The sequence below is a fragment of the Nelumbo lutea genome, chromosome 2 (assembly GCF_056320005.1).
Source record: "Nelumbo lutea isolate HS-2025 chromosome 2, American lotus-T2T, whole genome shotgun sequence".
NCBI lineage: Eukaryota > Viridiplantae > Streptophyta > Magnoliopsida > Proteales > Nelumbonaceae > Nelumbo > Nelumbo lutea.
In genome coordinates, this window is record NC_142685.1 from 51,644,759 (window position 1) to 51,662,025 (window position 17,267).

A 17,267-nucleotide genomic window follows, 5' to 3' on the forward strand; every position below is an offset into this window, starting at 1 on the left:
TGGAATTAGTTGAAATGGGATTTCATTTCAAAAAGGAGGGGGAATGCCATTTCACTAAAAATGGGCATGGAATTCATACTTGCCCAACCAACTAATTTGAATTAGAATGGCTCATTTTGATTTTGATTCTTGACCCCTATTCCAATAAACCAAATGGGCAATAAGAATTGTATTAAGATGATGCTTGGTTGAATGTTTTCAAAACATCATTGACCTAGATGGTCAGATTGTTTGGCCTAAGAACCATCTAGGCAACTAGTCCAATTTCACCCCTAACCCGTTTTGGCCAAAAACCGTTGATTTGGTGAACAACCCGCTAACCTAGGCAACCGAACCAATAACCTATTTGACTCGGATAATGGTTTTTGGCCATTTTTTTTAATTTGGAATGGGCCATTTGTTCGAACATTACGGTTGAACTACTAACCCAAGACCGGTGACCAAAGTTGTTTCGGTTCCGAGTAGGTTTTTTAAACATTGGTTTGGTGTCATTGCCCTTTTTTTCTTTTTGCATCTCTTCTAAAACAATATTACAATGTCATGGTATTGATTTTGAATTTTTTTTAACATAAACTTATTTGGTTGTGTTTATTGTTGATTAGGCGGTTTGTCAACATTTTTTGCATTAACCTATTCAGCAGCCCTATTTCAACAATTGCTAGTAGTTGGAAACAAGGTTCAAAATATCGATACAGCCCGATATGCCAGTAGGGGTGTATCAGACTATATCGGAGCTCGCTCCCCTTTTTTTTAGTTTTTTAAACCTTGTTCAAAGGGGTTAGTTTAAGGCCTATTTACCCCCTGAGTTGGGTTAAACCTCGAAACACCCCCCATAAGGGTGTATTGGAAAGCCCCCCGATATGTATCAAAATTTTGAACCTTGATTGGAAATCAACATGATGTAGTATGATCCAATTCATTTGGTTATAGTGTGGTTATGCACATCTAATGGCCCAAATTTATTTTATTCAAAATGAAACTAAATATTTCATTATTACACAAAGATTAACATCTAGATGCAAATTTAATGGTGAATAGCCTATAGATGCAAATCTAAATATCTAACATTTAATCATGGGATAAGAAATATCATATAAGAGTGATCATAGACATTGTGGGATAAGGCATATTGTATAAGAGTAACCATAGAAATAAGGATTGCTCTTGGCTTTGCGCTAGGGAACAAAGACACACAAGAGGATGGTTCAGAGAAATGGTACTCCTTTCAATATAAAAGGTTACCAATTTTTTGTGGACGATGTGGTGTCATTGGCCACCGTGACACAAGCTATCGAAAAGTTATAGAGGACCTATATCTTGAACAATTTATCGAAAGAATGCATGCCAATCAATGGATTCAAGGAGGGGAGCACGCCGAGGAAGATATAATTAGAAAGAGGAAGGGGAAGAGTGTGATGGTAAATGAAAACTTTGTTGATGTGGCAATCAAACTAGTATTAGAAAAAAAGAAGCAAAAAGAGAGAGAGAGAGAGAGAGAGAGAGAGAGAGCACTCAGGGATAGTCATTTGCAAATTGGTTGAAGATGAAATTTCCAAAGAGAAAGGTCCACATGAAGAAGGAAAATGGGCCAAAATGAACCTAGAGGAACTTATTGAAAGTAGCTGAATTCGGGTAGAGCACCTTATTTTAAAGCAAATGCATGTTTCCAAATTGAGTGTGGTCTATTGGAATTGCAAAGTTATGGTCTTTTATGCTTGGACAAATAACAGAGAAGGAGAAAGAATTAGTCCTAATAGAATTGTTAGATTGTAAATTGACTAGGGTAAATGGGTGGAAAATGACAAGAAAATTGAGAGAGCCCCAATGCACCACTTTGAAAACATCTATAAATCCTCAAACCCCTTGAACTTTGAGGAAATGCTCAGGGCACTTAATAGAAAGCTAACTGAATAAGAGAGCAATTGAATAGTGATGTGGCGTAATCCGGCTGCTCCCTGCTGGAGACTATCTGGCCGCTAGCAATGACGAGAACTAAGGTTCCTGCAAAAAAGGAGTTAGAGATCCTGGGGTGGCTTACCCGGCGGGATCACTCCGATGGCTAAGTTAGCACTTAGTAGTGAGCTGAAAATGATATTAGAGAATGAGAGAGCTAGAGAGCAGGGGTTACCATCTCCTCCTCTCCCCTGGGGGGTGAGGCCTTTATATACTGGAGTCCTCATGGGTTTGGCGGAGCGATTCCTAGATTCCCGATTGTGGTGGGACCAACTTTCGTGTTAGGTGGGGATAAAGCCACCAACCGGTAAGGTTGCCCATTTCCGCCTAAATCGGGGAGTGAGTGAGCTAATATAGCCGTTACAAATCACAATCCCGTAAAACACGGGGTACGGTGGTGAGCTCCTCGAGGTTGTCATGCGGTGGTTGGTTTGACTAGGAGGTGAGCTGCCTGTAAGTGGCGAGCTGTCTAGTTGTCACGAGGCTGCACTTAGTTGTCATAATGTCACTGGAGGGCCAAATCCGCCCTCATCAAATAGAAATAATCAAAGAGATGTTTGAGAGGAGGAAATAAAATGATTTGTTCCAAATGGCTCCAAAGAAAGCTCTAGGCCTAAATGGATTCCAAAACTTGTTTTTCGAGAAATATTTGGATGTGGTAGGTGAAGATATAACTAACGCTATCAAGTTTTTTTTTTTTTTTTTTTTCAGCAATGGTCATGTTGTAGAAGATTTTAACTCAACCTGCATAGCCTTAGTCCCAAAAGTCAAAGCTTCTACTAGTGCTAGTCATTATAGATCAATTTAGGAGTGCTCATGGTTCAGTTAACAGAACCATGGTTTATTTTTAACCAAATTGTTATGTTCGATTTCCTAAAAATCCAAACCGAAACCGAACCAATGCAACCGGTCGATCGGTTAATTCATGAACCAGTCAACTGCACTACAGTTTTTCATTTTTTTTGTGCAATAACTTTGCACTCAAAATTAAAAGAAGAAAAAACCTTTCTTGATCAAAATAGAACAATAATACTAATAAAAATTTCAAAATATAACAATATAAATTATGCATTGTTAATCTCACGCAAATAGAACAATAATACATTATATTAACTTGGACCAAATTTAATTATTGTATGTTTTTTTCACTAAGAGAAAAGTGAGATTTAACTCTATTGATTGTTGAATGCAAAAAGTTTGAAACAAAATAGGTTCCAACTTCAAAATTGTAAAAGCATTTATCTATTTTGAGTTTGGATAATCGCTATTTATGCAAGAAAATGATTTTTCTCTATTGTATTGCATCTAATCCATCTATCAGGTTCCAACTTTGCTCATTGATTTGCTATTTATCTAAAAAGATAGTCAAGCCTACTTGAATGGATGAACTTTGATGTCAGACAACAAATGACGAAGTGGTGGCCGGTGGAAGTGTTGGTCACTGGAGCGTCAGATGACAAAGTAGCGAACTAGTGCTTGTAAGAACTTGCAGATTGCAGAGGTAACCGACGACAATGACAATGATTAACGGATTGGATTTTTGATTTGGGATTAAGATAAGGAGGAGAACAAGAGGCCAAGGTAGTAGAGAATTGGGTTTCGTCATAGTAGACAATTAGGGTTTAAAGACGTATTGGTTTAAAATGAAAGGAGGAAAGGGGAGGTTGGGCTTGGGCGGTTGATTTTGATTTTAAAAGGTCAAAGCATTATATTATATAATATATAACATACATATATACCGGTCAGTTTGGTTAACCACCAATTTTCAATATTGGTTAATCGAAACCGAACTGGTGCCTTCAGATTTTTAAAAATACCAAATCCGAACCGACCAGCTTGGTTAACCGGAATTTCTGTTTGGTTTTGGTCAGTCTTTCGGTTAGGTTCAATTTTTTGTTTTTTCTTGCTCACCCCTAGATCAATTAGCCTTGTAATACTTATTATAAAATTATAGCAAAAATTCTAGTGAATATGGTCAACCCTTGCTAAATAAACTCATAAGTGGAAATCAAAGCGCCTTCACTCTAAGAAGGCTAATTCACGATAACATCTTGTCGGTTCATGAAGTAATTGAATTTATATAGAAAACAAAAGTAAAAGCAATTGGATGGCCATCAAATTGGACATGAGCAAAGCTATAATAAGGTGGAATGGATGTTTGTAGAGCTTGTAATGGAAAAGATAAGCTTTGGGAATAGGTGGATAAACTGGGTAATGTGGATTGTATCACAATATTCTCGTACCAGATTAAGAATGGCAATGGGGCAGGGCGAGGACGGGGAGCTACTTCCCATCCTCATCTCCTTGAAAATCCCCATCCACATCCCTATCTCTGTCCCGGCCAATGGGGACAAGGCTATCCCCATCCCCGTACCCACCAGGATTCTCATTGCGGGGATCCCCACTTGTGATTTTTTATAATGTCAACCATTTTGTTTTTATTTATCTTTTATTTAAAGGATTAAAAATAAAGTAATTAATTTGCATGCCTATTAAAAAAGACTCAAATATACTCAAATAGTTAAAATTTACAGTCCTATTAATATACATACACACACATATATAGATGCAGGCATACATATACATATATATATTAGCGGGGATCCCCACAAGGCAGGGATCGAGGTTCCCATGGGGGTAGGGAGTGCTCTCACCATTCCCGTTCCGTTCCCATCAATGGGGTTGAAAATTTTCCCATCTGCATCCCCACGAGGGAAATCATCCCTAAGGTGAGTCCACATGGGGATTGGGGAAATGGGGAAATTGCCATCCAAATACTAGATCTTCATAAATGGAGCTCATAGCAAGAAATTCTGGCCTAAAAGAGGGCTTAGATAGTTTTGTTCTTAAGCTCTGTCAACTAACCTTCATAATCTTGTATTGCAAAAGAAAATATCAGGCATTAGGTTGATATGAAACTGTCAATGATCTTTCATTTTTTTAGATGGCAGTTACTTATTCACTAGGACAATTCCTATTAAAGGCCGAACTCTCTTGGAAATAATCAAGCCTTATGAAAAGGCTTCAAGCTTTCAGGTAAATTTTGATAGATTTCAAATCTTTTTTTTAGTAGAAATATGCATTTGATTGCCGAAGCCTTAAGATGAAAAGAATTTATAATCATTATATTTATTTAAGGCTTCTAACTGGATTTGAGGGAACAAAAAAGAATATATTTTCTCATTTAATTGTTAGAATTGATGCAAAAACATTTTGTTGGCATGATCTACTACTATCCCAAGGAGGAAAGGATGTCCTCCTAAAATCTGCATATACCATGTCCTCTTTCCTTGTTCCAAAACAAGTCTACTTGGAAATGGCTAAAACACAAAGGAAATTTTGGTGGGCCTCTTCCAAAATATGGAAGAAAGTAACATGGATAAGTTGATAAATAATTAGTAGAAACAAAAATGATGGAGGGTTAGGGTTCAAACAACCTTATTGCTCCAATTTGGCTCTCTTGGCTAAACAAACCTAGAGAGTGTACAATTGAAGAGAGTAATTTGTGGATTAGAGTCATCAAAACAAAATATCTGATAAGCTTAAGAAAAAGAGAGTATTGCGGTTGGCAAAGTTTATTAGTAGCAGAGAGACTCTAAGGGCCTGTTCGTTTGCTCTGAAGTCTGACATTTAAAAGTGTAATACTTACATTAAGAGGTATATTGGTATTGGCGAACTTTTCTTTCCTCTTAACTCTGAAAACTATCAAATATCCATTTTGACCCCATATATGAGAGTTTTTGTTTTCCTTTTTGGGGGTATCATTGGAAAACAAAAAGTTGTATGATTGCACTTTAAGAGATAAGAGATTAGAGGAAACAAACGACCGATTTCCTTTTAAAGTTAAAAGACTCCTCTTAAGAAATATGAGTTAAGAGGAAACAAAACAAACAGGCCCTAAAAGGAGGTGCCATTAGGAAGTAAATACAAGAAACAAGTTAACATTTGAAATGATCTATGGTTAGGAGATTCCCAAAACTTTAGGATCATAGGTCATAAACCTTCAAACGAAAACTTGATTTGGGTGAAGGGCCTAATAGATCAATATAGAAGAGGCTAGAAAACTAACACTAACAATTTTCTTGAAGAAGTTGCAAATCAAATCCTTAGAATTAATCTAGATGATGAGGGGTAATTTGGTTCTCTAAATAACATCACGACACGTGGCATCTAAGTGACAACTTGATAGAGCTTAAATCCCCTCTTCATCGCGGGGACAGTGTTATCAACCTTCTCCTGGGCATATTCGATGGATAGACAGAAACACTCAATGGCTACAACCTCATCTCGGTAGATATCCTCAGTGTACATGGTCCGTCGTTCCTCTAGTTGGCGATCTCTCATCCATACCTCATCATGCAAAGTGGCAATGTTCCCCTTGGCCTCTTTCATCTCCCGCTGCAAATCGGTGCTAAGCCTAATGAAACGTTGATGATCCTCCTCAGCATTGAGCTGAACCCCTTGCAGTTGGGCCTACAAAGCATCCACGCTCGCCTGCATCTCACATTTATCCTTCCGGGATGAATTAACCTAATTCATCAACACTTGGCCCATTGTGTTCGTCTACCAAAGAAAAAAAGAAAAGTCAAAACAAGGATTATAGGAAAAGAAAACTAAAACATCAGAGAGCAAAAGACAAACCTGAAGGTGCACCGAGTCATCCTAGCACTGACCTTAGAAGGGCCCAAAGCACTATAACATTGCATGTCTTCTAGAAGAAGGATACCTCTCTCCATTTGAAAAACTACTAGGGGATTGGTGACGCGATCGATAACACTACATGTCTTTTGTAGGGGCCAGAGGTGCGCTCCTCTTGGCCAACCTGAAATGAGGAAGTGATCGGGTTTGTGGCAGCCTACTTGGGCTCGACGGACATCGGGTTGCCACCCCTCTCGAGGTCGACGACTTCAGCGGCGTATGCCACAGACCTTACCTCGGTACTGATCAATGTACACTCCATCGATGCACGATTGACAACCCTCCTCTTCTCTCTTGAAGTCTTATTCTTTGTTGCCGCCAAAAGTGACAGCATGCTCGCCATATCTGAACAAGACAAAGGAAATTTAGCTAAGCTAAAAATTAACTTCTGAAGCAAATGCAAAGGACCTGTTGGCTGACATACCTATATGGCTCAGGCTAGCCCGGATAAGCATAGGCTCAACTAAGAAATATTCTACTTGAAATCGTCGATGCACAAGGTGTTGAACTTCAAGGTGCAGATCTTCGTCGAACTCTACATCAACCTTCCTCGAATCCTTTCGCCATACGATATCCATATTCTAGTCAACCTCTCGGGATATGAAGAAATATTTGTTCTTCCAATCCTTAACTTTAGAGGGAAAACCGTTTAGTAGCTTATAACTGCAACGAAAGGGCAAGTAAAAGCAATGAGGTACATTGGGGACTTTCTTCATGCTACACAACCTAGCAAAAATGTCTATATATAAGGGGGAATCTAAGTGGTGACTCAAAGAAATCACTCCCACAAGAGTTTGAATTGCATTGGGATGGAGTTGACCTAAGGAGACACCGAAAAATGAAAGTACCACAGGAATAAAAGGGTACAAGGGAAAACAGAGGCCGACAATCAACGCCTCCTCAAAAACACAAACTTCATCTCATCCATGGCTCCATGGAAATTGGTCTAGGTCGGGTTGAATACAATTGAACTCACTGGGGATATAGTGTGCTGAATACAACTTGACTATTCGTTCCCCACTCAGCTTGGTATGTGTAAATGAGGTTTCCTCGTCCACCTCCTGCTGAGAAACCAAGGCCTCGGCTTGAGAACCCCATTGATCTTGCGATGAGGCTCCCCCCTTTACCCAACGGAAATTTAGAGATCTACCCTATGAATAACCCAAAGACATACTTACAAAACAAATGGACTCACCAGTCGCAAGAGGAACAGAAACCAACGGCAAGCAAAACTTCGACCGGAGACCAAGCAACGGTATTCTGACAGAGCTCTCCTCCAACCGATCACCCTCTCCCTCGGTGAACGTTTCAAAGCAGTGAGAGTACGGGCCTAGTGGGGACCCCCTATTTATAGTCTGTTAGCGAGAAAGATCAACGGCTAAGGCACACTATTGGTGAAATGATGGCTAAGAAGACAGCACCGTGCGTGAACTATTTTGAAATTTGAATTTTGTGCACCCCCTTTAAATTTTAAAATTTGAATCCTACCACAGTCCCGCTTGCCTTCAAGCTGGGTCAAGTGGGTGATCCGAACGACTTATAGGCTAGTTGGACTACCAAATTAAGAAAGGCGACTACGAGTTACTCCCTTCATTGAGCTAACATCGACTCGGGAGTGGGGGGAAATTGATGATGGGTAATTTGGTCATTCGAATCATGACACGTGGCATCCTGACCTAAGTAGGGTATAAGTGGCGACCTACAAGGCGTTCTTGCCGACCTATTACATAGATTTGTTACCTAGGTCGAGTTCTCCGAAGTGATAATACTCGATCGTTAAGTCAACCTACCTGCATCATCTGCATCAACATTGATCGGACGGACATTAACTCTTTGTGCAAATAATGTAACTGGTGGAGATATTTTCTCCCAACCTAGCAGAAACGGCCCTCCAGGAATCTCAGACATGCTACAGAGGGTTTCTAATCTCTCAAACCTATATAAAGGTATCATTTCCACTTCAAGAGGTACACATGACTAAGCTATCGTGTTCTCTAAACTTCCAAGCATTCCAATTCTCTGACTCAGCGTTCGAGTCACTTGCCAAGTGAGAGCCACCAGATCACGCCCCATCACTAGCCATTGGGACTAGGAGGATCGATTGGTTAAGAAAGAAAATTCCTCTGGAAATTTTAGCACAAGTCTATATACTACATAGCTAAAAACTATGTTGTCGAGCAAAAAGGACCATACCTCATCACAAATTAACCAAAGAATATAGATAAGCATTAAAATTTGGAAGGATGTTTAGAGTTTAAAAATCGGCAAAAAAAAAAAAAAAATCAAGCACTTTATTTGGAGATGTGCTTGGAATGCTATTGTTTTTAGAGAAAATATTGAAAAGAGAGGTATTGTGAATTCTAACCTAAGTCAGATTTGTGGAAATTCCTATGAAGTTGTTTTACATGCCCCGTTTCTCTGTAATTTTTTTCTTCATTGTCTCTGTTTTTAGTTACAATTCTGATCAAGTTTGGGCCTTTACAAATTCTGCAAATTGGATGGAATATTGGATAACAATATGTGCATTCGATACGTCTAGAAAAGCTGAACTTCTTGGATAATCTGTACTGTGTATTATTTGGAAAAACAGGAATAAATGTATATTTAAAAATGTTCCTCTTGATCCAGCTTCTTCCATCATGACTTTGAATATATACTAGAAGGAGAGAGAGGTGATTTTGCTGAAAAAATGGCAAAATTCTTTACAAGTGCATGAGGAAGAAGGTCAGAGGCATTTCTTTTGAATCCTCCTCAAGAGTGTGTGTTTTAAAAAATTAATGTTGAGGGAAGTTTTGATAAGGATGGCAATGCAACTTTTGGAGTGGTTATCAAAAACAACTTGGGGGCTATTTTGGCTATTAATTTTGGTCTGTGTGCTTATTCTTATGCTTTGCAATCTGAAGCTATGGCCTGCCACAACGACTGACTTTTAGCTAAATAGTTTTTAGACAAGTCCTTTTGTCTTAAAGAGTGATGATCTCTCTCCCATCAAACCTTTGAAGGATAGGGAGATAGCTGCAATCAGAAAAAGGGCTTAAGGATTTTTTTTTTTTTTTTTTTTTTGAGGCCATGCAACTTTGGTTGGCTGATCCGGTGGACCATTATTCTCTCTTCTTGTAATTATCTACTTTCCTTTAAGTTGTGTTTGGTTTGTTGGAACAAATAGGGAAAGGTAGGGAAATCTTTGCAGATTTTGTATAGGTTTTTCTATCTTTTCCTTCCTTTCCTTACCTTTTACCCCAAACCAAACATAACATTAATGAATTCCTTTTTTACCAAAAAAAAAAAAAAAGAAAGAATTAAAGGCGACAAAACAAGGAGAAAGGGATCATCTTCCGTTTCTAACCCAAATACCGATCAACCCTAATCCTAATTAATTACTGCAACAACCATGGCGAGAGAAGAAAAGCTAACACTAAAACAGAAACGCAGAGGCCTCTCGATGATGCTACTAGCGGCCACAACAGCAACCATCATATATACCACCACCGTCATTGCAGCAGCAAAAGCAATTAATCATGGCAGCAAGCATGAAGAACAAATCATTGCTCCAGTTTCCCTTGTCCCAGGTTTTAATTGACGTCTACGCAACATATTAACTAGAGAAGGATACATTCTGCAATGCAAGTGTAATATACATCTCTTTGATGCACCTGGTCGTAACTTCAATATACCACATCCGATGCCACATCATTAGAGTAATGACTCGTTTCATGGCCTTTTTTTTGGTATGAGAAATTGTCTAAAACTCACCATAACTTTTCAATATTTCTCTTAAACTCACCACAATTTTTTTAAAATGTTTAAAGTTCACCATGTCATTAACTTGACGTTAAACAGATTGACGGGTATTAATATATTATCATTTTAACCTTCATAGAAAAATATAAAATATATATAAAATAAATTAATGGATGTTAATATATTACCATTTTAATATTTAGACATGAAAAAAAGGAAAAGTTCAAAAAAAAAATTTCAAATATAAAATACATAAAAATTACAAAAAATATAAAAAATTATAGAAATTGCAAACAAAATAAAAAAGAATATTTTCAAATTATAGAAACTATAGGAATTGAAAAACAAAATCAGAAAATAAAAATTGTAGAAAAAACACCAAAAATTTTAGAAAAACACAGAAATTGTAAATAAATAACAAAAATACAGGAAAATTTATAGATTGTAGAAAATAGAAAAATGTAAAAGCAGAAATTATAAAAAAACATTGGAAATTATAACAAAACACTAAAAATGCAAAAAAAACCAAGAAAATTGAAAACTGAAAAAGACCATTTTCCCTCTAACTCACCATTCAAGGGTAATTTGGTCATGAAAATTGTTATTTATACTGACATGGACACCTTTGTTTAGAAGCATTAATGGTGCACCAACGAAAGGTGAGTTTTGGAAAATAAAAACTTAATGGCATAATGAGTTTTAGACATTTTGAAAAGTGTGGTGAGTTTAAAAGAAATATTGAAAACTCATGGTGAGTTTTAGACAATTTTCCTTTTGGTATTAATCATTTCCCGACATACTCATAGGGGTTGTTACTCTTTTAAGTGAATAGTACAATATCGCATTAACAATTCTTTTTCTTACAAAGATGATAATAACAAGATTCCAAATGCACCAACTGGACTACCCCTCAATTGATTACTTACAAAGCCTATTGGGAAAACGTCTCTTCGACATTTCCACGAATGACTCCCTACAAATTTTCTAGTGTAGCCCATTTTTCAAATGATTCATGAGAAAATGGCACTAACCCCAAACAAGAATTTAGCCATTATAGTTGCAATGTGACACCTTACATGTTACAGTTCAGCTGCAAGCTACCATTATACCAAACAACACCTAGATTGTTATATATGTTGTTGAATTTAACATAGTAGTTTTTCTTGAAAAAATAGTACTATACTAAAAGAGACCGTGGTTGGTGTTAAAAGATGTCGATGTTAAACAGGGAATGATTGAATGGATTGTAAGTAGCTGCTGTTTGATTTTTTTTTTCTTTGAATAAAAAACACAAAATTTTAAAGGGATAGGAAACACAAGAGAGTAAAATGAGGTAGACAATTGCATTTAGAATATAGTATAGATATATATGTTAAAATTATTTTTTTTTAACAATAAGAATTATAAATGTGACATAATTACATAATCACTAAAGTGTATTATTGATAATGCTACTATCAATATATGCATCATTGAAAATTATCCATGGAAGAGGAAAAATTAGCCATACCATTCCAGACTAAACACCCCTGCTGCACGCAAAATGTTAGGAGCCTTTAAGGAATTTGACTCACTTACAGAAGTCCATAAAAAAAGTGTAAAACGTGAACAAGAAGTTATTCAAATATAGTCGACCCACCCAGGCCCAACCAAAAAGCCCACTGAACTTGCCCAAACTGTGGTATAGCGTTTAGCCCAGTTTGATCAGGGTGGAGTCAATTTCTTATGGTTGGACCGTTGGACCCATATTGGCCCTAAGCCCAGCCAATATGCCCAAGTAACATTCATACGCATAAGCACAGACTAACTGGCTAATTGCAAAATGATTAACGATACTGGATGACCAATGCAGTCATGAATTTCACGCATATATCTCCAAACAGGGACCGGATCTATTAGGTATAATATAGTAAGCACGTTTAATGAGCATTTATAAATATTCTAACAACTGTCAAAGATGGTTTCTAATGTTTTTTGAGGGTAGGCTTGGGGTATATTAAGGGATAGGTGTCAAAAAATTTTCTTAGTACTCATTGAAGGTGCTTACAATTTATGCCTATCCGATCTAGACTGCTCCAAACAAGCCGGCACCATACACCTGGTGAAGCATATGGAAATTGATATACGATTATACATTGGGTCCATCAATTTGATCTCAATACCACAAATTAACCAGATTGGATGCCTTATTTTTCCTATTAGTTTAACCTTGTTTACTGTTATCATCTGCAGCATAAAAGGACTTGAAAGACTGTATGCAGGGGTGTAAGTTAGTCGAGACTACTCATGAGTTATTCAAGCTTGGCTTGCTAAATACTTGAGCTTGAACGAATCTAATTTGGATGGTGTTTGGTATATCTCAAATACTATTTGGTAAGATTGTATATTAAACAAACGCTGTCTAGGTTTATGTGAGAGCCATCCATTGGAGGACGCTTCATTTTAATGTCCCCCCAATATGAAGGTATTTATTTACTGTTCAGCTTATGTGGTATAATAGCACCTAAACAGCAATAAAAAACATTTATCAACCACTTTTTCTTGTTTTTTAAGCTAAATCAAATACAAACATTTTTCAAATAAATGAAAATCATACCAAACATCCTCTTGAATTCTTGAACTTCATAATCGAATCAAAGTAGTTGAATTCAAGTAAGAAACTTGAAACTCCATCAAGCTCACATCCCACCAAATGGAGCACCCCCGTAAATAAAAAGAAAAAGAAAAATAACTAAGAACAACAACAACAGTTGTATGTCATTTTTATTGAAGCAATTATGCTAATGATGAAAAATATTCTCAGTAACATTTATGGGCCGAATTCTGGTTCCAATATCCATGCAAGACCCCACTACATAATGGGGAAGGGGTTCAAATTAGTTGCTTTTCAACAGTGGCGTTCTAATTAAGTCACCCAAAGATATAACTGGTATACACATTCCACCTGTTGAATTGGCAAGGTCGCATAAATCTCAGCCAAATTTTGACGATTTCCTCTTATTTGATCTTTTCTCTAGTCTCTACTTATTCTTTCATTGTAGCATGTTTTGCAGTATGGTTTCTAGTCAAGACTAGAAATTAAACGCTGACCGGCCGGCAATCATCCCTACATAGTTTACACCTTACAGAACCCAACCTTTTTTTCCTTCTCTACTAGCTAGTCTATTCTGTTCCTTGACCTTGACTACAATAGGATAATGAATTAATTACATCCACCAATCATCTAGAACCAGGCCAGCACTAGTCAAGTTATTTGAATAATACATTAGGTTTGCGTTTGGTCATATTAACATTAATAGCGGGACACCTGGCATACTTCAATCATCAATCTGGAAATACGTGGAGTACTGATTAGGTTTGGTTGTCTATTTTGGACTTGAGCCTTCCAAGTCAATGTAGTAGACTCTTTGTTATCACGACGGCTTCTGTCTCTGCTTCCACGCCAATGTTAGACATCCATGTGTTTGTTGTTGGTTCAGTTAGATAGCTAGAAGCGTATTTGTGTGAAATTGGTTGGTGGTGAGCCAAGTCAAACACTCTGAATGGAAAGGTTCCACCCGGTAATTTGTGAATAGATTAAGCCGCTGCTCTCTCTCTCTTTCTCTCCATCCTTTTTCAGTAATGGGTATCAGTTGGTTGCCTCCACCACCCACCAACTCAAATTTCAAAAATTGGTCTCCTGGGCAGAACAAATTCTGCGTTCTAGTTATTTTCAGTCTATATCGTCTTGTGCCACCTCTGCCTTGTTAGTAGGCACACGGCATGTCTCACGTTAGGAAGAGCATTTGCTCCGATTATTGCTCTACCTTGGCCTCCTGCACGCAAGAATTGATCATCGAGCTTATAGCACATGGGCTTACTGTGCAGAGCAAGAGTGGAGTTCTAGGCTTTCTTTTGTTTTGTGGTCTTAAACAACCGAACCTGATTATATGATGAGCCAAGAAAAACACTAGCTAGATTGAGAAGTGAGTCAACTGCTTCTGCTTGGTGGCATTAATTCATGGGCCGTCTGTGCGTGTAAAGTGGTGAATTGTGAATCAGCTCTACCAACCAATCAATTCAACCCATAAACGTACATGAAGGCTTTGTTTAGATGAATCACAGTGTCACCCCCAAAATTGGACAACGCTCCAAATGAAACATAAAAAAAAAAAAAATGTACGGGACACTTCATCACCAGGCACATGTCCTTGCTAGCTTATGATATTTTAATGGAGAAATGAGTCACGTTTCTAAATTTGAACAAGAATCAGAAGCATCCAACGAGATAGAGACGCTGAATCTTAGGTAATTAAAGAGTTTAGTTGTGGAGTACCTAACAAACCTATCTCTGTTAGCCACGTCCTCTCTCTGGGGTTATGATTTATGAGTGCTGACCAACCATTTATTTTTGTATCTAGATTCATTGTTTTCACTGTGTGGGGATCATGATATCCTCATTGATTCTTTCTCTTATATATTCTTTAATTTATTGAAGAAAAGAGGCTGGAAGCAGGTGTAATTTAAATTATTTAATAACAAAAACACAAAAGTTAAGCAGGTCCTAAACCCTATGCATTATCACTAACAATCCCCTTTAGCTTTTGTCTAACTTGTGATTAAAGGTTCATAGGCCATAGGTAACTATAGCTCGTAGCACTACAACCCCTCTTATTAAAATGAGAAACTTCTCAAATCATCCGATGATTCCGCCTGGAGTTTGTACTCCTCAAATCATCCCATGATTCCGCCTAGAGTTTGTAGTGTAATACTAACAATCCTTCTTATATTATATCAATGGCATTTTTTTAGTACGTCGAAAAGATCATTACTCATTGTTGGTCCTAGTCCCAGCTATCTGGGGTCTTGGGAGGGATGCAATTTTCAGTAGATTAAACTAAAGAGAAGTTTGTTTTGATGCTAAAATTTTTTAACATGTTTAATTCAAAAAAAATGTTTAAACAAATTAATAAAACAAAATATAACGTTTCTTGAACATATTAGTAAACATGTGCATACATTTACACGTTACAGTATCTCTAAGACAACAATTCATAATTCATGGCAGTTTCTAAATGGTTATAAGTGGACAGTTTCTGAAGTGAGAGTAAATGACATATATGTACTCTTTATGCTTATTGTATTCTTAGACAAGAGAATAGAAAACATTCAGTAAAAATTCCAGAAAAAAAAGGGCATTCACTCTTTTATAGGTAGTGTGTGTATATATATATATATATTGGAGTATAAATCTTAATCAAGTGCAAAATTTGTATTTGTCCCAATGTATTCATCGTCAATTAAAATTTTATCTTCAATAAACTGATGTAAAATTTGTACCACCTTCGTCTACCTTGGTTCTCACTCATCTAGACAAATATCCCTGCTTTTATTGGCCTTTGTTTAAAGTGAGCGCCAAATTATTTTACCTTCTGTTTTACTCGCAAAGAAACAAAATAAAGTCAGACCTAGAGTATAAAAGTACGAAAAATATACATTCATGTTGAAAGTACTTTTATTCTCCTGCTATTTAAATAGAGATTTTCAAAGTATTTTCATACTTTTAAAATATGAAAAGTAAAAATATGAAAAGTACAAGGTCATGTTTGTTTTGTGTCTTCACTTTAAAAATATAAAGTAAATGGATTAAAAGCACCAAATATGCTTTGCATTTTCGGGCCTCTAAAATATTTTACGCTTTCCAAAATGTATACTAACTATACGTGCGGTATTTAAGCTTTCCACCACGTGACAACATATATTGATCCCTTATGGCATTTAAGGTACATATCAATGTATTGGATGACACGTGTCAATATAGTACATGCATTTGAGTATTTTTAATGATATATTTATGCACATGTCAGCAGATATTCACCTGATATTTGAATGCATTTAGTGACATTTTGTGCCACATATGGTTATCAGTTACCACACGGCACCAATGACATGTATATGCCATTTAGTGATATACATGGATGATACGTGGCATTTAAATGTATTTAATACTTAAGGATATGCCACGTGACATTTGGATACACGTATAATAGCATATGTATATATCACAGACTGAATTTGCTCCTCACACCTGGTGTCTCACAGGCGCTTCACATGTACATCCTATCATGTATTAAAAACATCTCCCTATTTATTTATTATTATTTATGGGAGATGTTCCCAATGTACGATAAATGTACCTGTAACACATCCATTTGTGAGAAACAGATCCCATCACGTATGTGATATTTCACATGGTAACAACATTTTGTCATGTTCAAATGCCATGTTCTACTTTTTCATGGAAAAACATGTCTTTAAAAAAGTTTTGTCAAATATATTTTACACCAAAAGTACAAAAGCAAAAACAGAACATGTATTTTATACTTTTATACCCTCAAAAGTACATGGCATAAAGTATTTACAAACATTTGAACACACCATAAACTTTTGAACAAGTAAAGAAAACAACTCCCAATGGAACCTAATTAAGGCGCATATTCTTTCTTTCATATTTGAAGGAATGTTAGGCTAGCTGACAAGTGCTTGAATGAAATTAGGGGTATTCACCAAAATGTATGATTTTTTTTTTTTGAAAAATGTATGATTTATTAGAATATACATTCACATTGGCGAATACCCCCAAGTTATAACTTAATTTCATAACTCGCAATTAGTTAATTATTTGGATCCAAAACTGTTAGCAGTGGTCCTGCTTTCTAAAAGCATTCTTATAATCTCCACCACATGAACTTATGCATTCAAATGGCATAAAAATTCTCTAAGAAAAAGGCTTTATTACTTTAAAGTTCAACATCCTTGTTGCCAAATCCAGCAGGTTTTCAATGCAAATGACCATATATAGAGTCCAGATCTTCTGCCAAGAAAGCACATTCCAA